The sequence below is a fragment of the Giraffa tippelskirchi genome, chromosome 8, assembly GCF_054371585.1.
Source record: "Giraffa tippelskirchi isolate mGirTip1 chromosome 8, T2T-mGirTip1v1.2.pri, whole genome shotgun sequence".
NCBI lineage: Eukaryota > Metazoa > Chordata > Mammalia > Artiodactyla > Giraffidae > Giraffa > Giraffa tippelskirchi.
This window is the reverse complement of record NC_137282.1, coordinates 143,891,678-143,897,800: the sequence shown is the minus strand read 5'-3', so window position 1 is coordinate 143,897,800 and position 6,123 is coordinate 143,891,678. Positions and strand designations below refer to the sequence as shown.

The following is a 6,123-nucleotide window of genomic DNA, read 5'->3' as shown; positions in this document are numbered from 1 at the left end:
TCGCCGCCAGGGCGGGGGCGGAAGCTCCTTGGGTATGGATCCTAGAGGCAGGCGGTGTCCGCGGGGTGCGGGGGGGCAGGATAACCCCTGCCTGCACGCTCCGGGCGCCCCCGCCGACCCTTGGGCCTTGGGCCTGGATCCCGGGTCTTTTGTTGGGTTTCCTCTCTGGTGCTCAGGCCTCTGCCGCGGCGAGAGAAAGCTAGCTTTGTGTTGGTGTGGGAAAAAGAGACGTCTGGCTTCCCCGGTAGGCCAGAGGGCTGAGGGTAGCCGACTGAGCCCCACCCAGTCTGTGAGGAACTTTATCAAACAACCCCATTGACAGGCGCTCGCAGTTCTGTTTCGTAAAAGAAAGGCTTAATTATTAGATGAAAACATTTCTGTGACAGAAACAGGCAAGCCCAGTTCTGCTACTTCCTACTGTGCCTAAGCAAAGTAGTCTACCATTCTGAGCTTCAGTTTCCTCTGGTGAAATGGGAGTAATTATACCCCAGCGAAGAGGGAGACTTCCGTACTTTTGCTTTTTTAACCCTAAGGAGGTTTACCATTAAAATGATAAACTACCCACTGCCTAGAACTGTACTGAATAGAACTTAAACATGCTTGCTCATTAAAATAATAAAATACCTACTGCATAGAGCTGTATTGAATAGAACCTGAAACAGGCTTGCTCCTTCCCGAAGTATAGGGGGGAATGGTAATCCTGTGGGTAACACAGGCTGTTTTCATTATCCCGTAAATTTACAAAATATTTGCGTTGTTCGCCCATCCCTACTTTGGTGTTTCCTGTTTTGCTTTGCTATTTTCTCGATATTGTCCTTCATCCTCTAAATTTAATTGAATTTGGACAGCCTTGCCTGTGTTTATTTTAATTTCCATTATTATATTTTGAACTAAGTGATTTCAACAATGTCAGTTTACAAATCTTTTTTAAATGAGTTAGTAGCTGGTTGAATGTGACCTATCCCACCAGTTTCCGTTTATACTCTTTTTCTCTAACCTATTTACACAATGCTTCAAAGAAACTGAGATCAGATACTTCAGTAACTCTGTGAGGACAGAGACTTCTCTCCAGACCTCCTGGATTGCTGTTATGCCTTGTATATAATTATATGAAAGGATTGCAATATTTATTGGATTATTAGACTAAAAATTAACTTAATGATTCCAGAGTCACATTCTATGCATACTTCTTATCTTTATCACAGTTGTTGTTGAGTTGCTAAGTCATGTCTGACTCTTTTCAACGCCATGAACTTCAGCACACCTGGTTTCCCTTTCGTTCAGTATCTCCTGGAGTTTGCTCAAATTCATGTCCATTGAGTCGGTGACGCCATTCAACCATCTCATCCTCTGTTGCCCCCTTCTCCTGCCCTCAATCTTGCCCAGCATCAGGTCTCTTCCAGTGAGTCAGCTCTTAGCATCAAGTGGCCGAAGTATTGGAGCTTCAGCTTCAGCATCAGTCTTTACAATGAATATGCAGGATTGATTTCCTTTAGGATTGACTGGTTTGATCTTCTTGCTGTCCAAGGGACTCTCAAGAGTCTTCCCCAGCACCACAATTCAAAAGCATCAGTTCTTCTTCCTGTAGTTCAGTTAAGTTCAGTTCAGTCGCTCAGTCGTGTCTGACTCTGTGACCCCATGGACTGCAGCTCTCCAGGCCTCCCTGTTCATCACCAACTCCCGGAGTTTATGAAAACTCATGTCCATTGAGTTGGTAAGAGCATTAATAAGTAAACTGTTGGGAGGGTATTGGAAAACTGTAAGAGAATCTGATTTGGAATGTTTAGGAGTGAACACGTGGAAGAAAATTTGGACAGGCAGTACTGATAAATTTGGTTAGATAAAGTCATGAAAACAAAGCAATGGTGATAAAATTGCTTGTGGAGGACAGACTCTGTGTCTGGGAGGAGGGAGGAGGTTCCATTGATGCTTTTAGAACACAAGAATGACAAATTGATGGTGCAGGTCATAGTAAGGCAATACCAACTAGGAGGAACCATCTAGAGACTAATGCAATAGTGACAAGAGGACATTAGTAGAATAAGAGCCGATAGGAACAGAGGAATGGGCAGGTAGGCTAGAAAAGAATCAGGATACTCAGTGCCATTCTCCTCAGTTATTTCTAAGGAAAATGAAGGTGAAAGAGGCAAGGAGGAAAGAGGCATCTTAAGAGAGAGCAATAAAGAGGTGTGTAGTAGTGAAGCATACAGGAAACAGAGAGGAGAGTAAGACATTTGATAAAGGAGAGGGATTTGGGGGTAGAGGATGAATTGGAAGATTGGGATTGACATATATACACCATTGATTCTATGTAGAAAATAGATAATTAGTGAGAACCTACTGTATAGCACAGGGAACTCTACTCGATACTCAGTGGTGACCTAAATGGGAAGGAAATAAAAAAAAAAGAGGATATATGTACATGTACAGCTGATTCACTTTGCTATACAGTAGAAACTAACACAACATTGTAAAGCAACTATACTCCAATAAAAACTTAGAAAAAAAGAAAGAGGGATTTGCTTGCACTTTGGAAAGAGATAGAAGTTCTCCTTTTCAACAAGTGTGGCTTTGTGGTTTTCTGACCATCTCCCAGCAACCCTACCAAAAGAGAACCGACAGGGCAAACTCTCAGAATGGACTACTATGGATCTAAAGGAGGACTGAGAATAGGAGGAGGGGGGGAAAAATAACAGGAAATTTTTTAAGAATAATTGATTCGTACCAGTTCTTCCTCTTATTCTTCCAGGTTGATGGAAAAGGAGAGATGAGTTTTTCATTTAATAAGAACCTATTAAGAAGTTATTATATATTGCACTCTGTTCATTAAAGCACAAAATCTTTCTAGATCCTGCAAGGTGATGCTAGTATCATGATCTTCATTTTATGGCTGGGGAAATTGTTAACTAAATTGTCTAAGGTCACAGAGTCAGTGAATGACAGAGCCAAGACTGGAATCTGGGTAGACCAGCTCCAGAGAGTAAGTTCTAACCATTACAATATGTGTCCTCTCTAGCTGTCCCAGGTATCTGCTAGACAATTAAAAAAAAAAAAAAATCAAATACCAGTATTGCTGTCATTTAGTTCTTTTAACAACATTCCCTGGTGTAGATTATTGCTTTTAACAACCAGTGTGGAGGGTCCTAGATTAAAGAACAATCTAAGACAAGATATGGGATAGGAGAATTCAAGGCATACTCAGGTAATGCTGATACTGAAAAATGTGATTCCTTTAGTCATTTTTTTTTTGCCATGCCCTGATGTGCAGCTTGTGGGATCTTGGTTCCCAGACCTGGCATTGAAAACATCAAGTCCTAACCACCAGGGAATTCTCTAAATATGATTTCTTTTTGAATTGGCAATTAGCTTCCCCAAATTTAACTGTCTTCCATTTCCTGAGGATAAAATCTTTGGAGACATTGGGGAGGAAAACTAACCTGACCCATTTTTTCAAACAGCAAGACTTGGGGGAATTTCACTGAACGACTGGTAAATACCCTCTGCTTCCTGCCCTTGTTAACCTCACAGGCCACTGGGGCCAGGTGGGGGTGGGGATGGTTAGCTGCCTCCAAGAGGGTCACCATCAGTTTCTTTCCTCTCCGTATACATAGTGACACTGTATCATTGAGAGGAGCAGTCCTAGTCTTCTCTGGAATCTGGACTTGCCTAGCATGCTCTGACCCACAGAGTATAGCAGAATGACTCTACATGATGCTGGGCCTGGCCTACAGAGGATTGACATCCTCTGTCTTGGACTCTTAAGAGTCTTCAGCTACCATGGAAGATGTCTGTATTAGTGTGCTCTGGCTTCTGTATCAAAACATCAGCCTGTGTGGTTCAAACAACAGAAATTAATTTTTTCAGTATATTTTCTGGAGAGTGGAAGTCCAAAGTCAAGGTGTGAGCAAGGGCAATTTCTCCTAAGGTCCCTCTCCTTGGCTTGCATGCAGTCACCTTCTTCTGGTTCTCACACAGCCTTTCCTCTGTGCTCACTTTTCTCATGGTGTGTTTTGTTGTTTTTTGATTGGGTTGCTGCTGCTTCTGCTAAGTCGCTTCAGTCGTGTCCGACTCTGTGCGACCCCATAGACAGCAGCCCACCAGGCTCCCCCATCCCTGGGATTCTCCAGGCAAGAACACTGGAGTGGGTGGCCATTTCCTTCTCCAGTGCATGAAAGTGAAAAGCGAAAGTGAAGTTGCTCAGTCATGTCCGACTCTTCGTGACCCCATGGACTGCAGCCTACCAGGCTCCTCTGTCCATGGGATTTCCCAGGCAAGAGTACTGGAGTGGGTTGCCATTGCCTTCTCCATTGATTGGGTTAAGTGGCTTTATTAGAGAAAGCCAGGATTACGAAGGACTTGAGAGTTGGCCTTGGGGCCTTTCTTCTTGCCAAAGGTGGCACAATATTGGCAAAGCTCTGGTTATACTGCATATACCTCTTGGCCCAGCCCATCTTCTTTTTCTCCTGTTTGGCCACTTTGGGATTCTGACCCAGCATCAGCCAGGGACCTCAGACTTCACCTCTAAGCATGTGGCCAGCTACTTGTTGAGTGCTCGGAGCCTCCACCCCACACTGGCCCAGGGTAGCCTCATCCTCTAGGGGCATCCCTGCCAGGGGGCACGACTTGAGTGATGTCCATGAGGGAGGCTACACGAACTTAGATCGGTAACCGTCTCCTGGCCTGCCAATGCAGAAGATGCGAATTCTTGCCTGGAAGATCCCATGGACAGAGGAGGCTGGCGGGCTGGTCTGTGTGGTCACAAAGAGTCAGATATGACTTAGAGACTAAACAACCACAACACCTGGCCTGTCAGCCTCCAGTGTGTGTAGTTACTGGCCGAGGACAAAGAACTTCGAGTCCATGACTGAACCGTGGCTATTGCTGCTACCATGAAAATGGAGCCGAGAAAGAGCTTTATGAACAAAAGTTTTTAGGTTTGATGGATTCCACTTTATCAACTTTTTTTTTTCTTTTTGGTTACTACTTCCTGTTTTTGGTTACTGCTTTCTGGAACTCACATCCACATCCAGTCTTCATGCTCAAGGTCTGTGAAACCCACTCACCTTGCCCCTTTCTGATCTATACTAACTCACCAGTTTTCTCCCCAGGTCTACACAGGATCCATCACTACTTCCCCATTGAATTCCCGCCAGTTTGGTTGGTTTGCCAGGAACCTTCTTGGGAATAGAGCCCACGCTCTGTGTCCTTTCTGGGAATGAGGAAAGGGAGTTCGCTCTTGTCCAGTCGGGGATCGGTTCCGGGTCATTAGGATCTTTGAGCTTCAACATCCTGGGGTTACAGGGAAGGGCAGAGGGAAGGAGAGGGAAGAAACGTCAAACCATACCCGGGATTGAGAGGTTCAGTCAAAGTTGCTGACTCTACTGAAAAAGGTTTAGTTAATTTATAAGGATTCCCATTTTTCCAGATAAACCTTATATTACAAAAGAATTTATCAGCTTGTGAGGAATGCTCGTCCAGCGAATCTGAAGGTTTTATTTGTTTACTCCCAAACGTAAACCTGTCAGGATGGCCGAGTGGTCTAAGGCGCCAGACTCAAGCTCAAACAAGCTTCCTCCGACAGAGGTTTCTGGTCCCCGAATGGGGGCGTGGGTTCGAATCCCACTTCTGACAGACTTTTTTTCTCTCCTGATCACAAACACTTTCTCAGCCTTTGCATTCGTTCTTCTTTCTACTTTCCCCCCTTTCAGCCCTAACGACGGACCCCTAATGAGGTCCGACCCCTTTCTTTTCCGTTGCTACTTATCACGGATCCCGTTTTTCTCTGTGCTCTGATTTGTCACGAAAGGCGCTTTTCTCCGAAAGCTCATTAACCTAGGGGCGTCCTGGGAGAAAAAGGGGCCTGATGGGAACGGAAAGACATGTACGCAGAGTCGATGATTACAGACTGTCCCGAGCTCGCGGGCTATTGGGATCATAGTCTCACGCTCTTTCTCACTGGCCGAACCTATCAAAAATTAAAAGTGCAGAAACTCGAAGTAGCTTGGTTCACTCTGTTAAGGGATTGGAATGTGAAAACGAAAGAAATAGGGAAGGTTCCACCGAGATTTGAACTCGGATCGCTGGATTCAGAGTCCAGAGTGCTAACCATTACACCATGGAACC

At 44.8% G+C, this 6,123-nt stretch overlaps 2 non-coding genes across 2 annotated transcripts; one reads left to right on the top strand and one right to left on the bottom strand.

Annotated features, from left to right (window-relative positions):
- Window positions 1-5,520: 5,520 nt before the first annotated feature.
- Window positions 5,521-5,631, top strand: TRNAL-CAA (transfer RNA leucine (anticodon CAA)). The gene is made up of 2 exons: window positions 5,521-5,558; window positions 5,586-5,631. It is a non-coding gene; the product is annotated as a tRNA-Leu (tRNA).
- Window positions 5,632-6,051: 420 nt separating this feature from the next.
- On the bottom strand, window positions 6,052-6,123 carry TRNAQ-CUG (transfer RNA glutamine (anticodon CUG)). Its single transcript has one exon. It is a non-coding gene; the product is annotated as a tRNA-Gln (tRNA).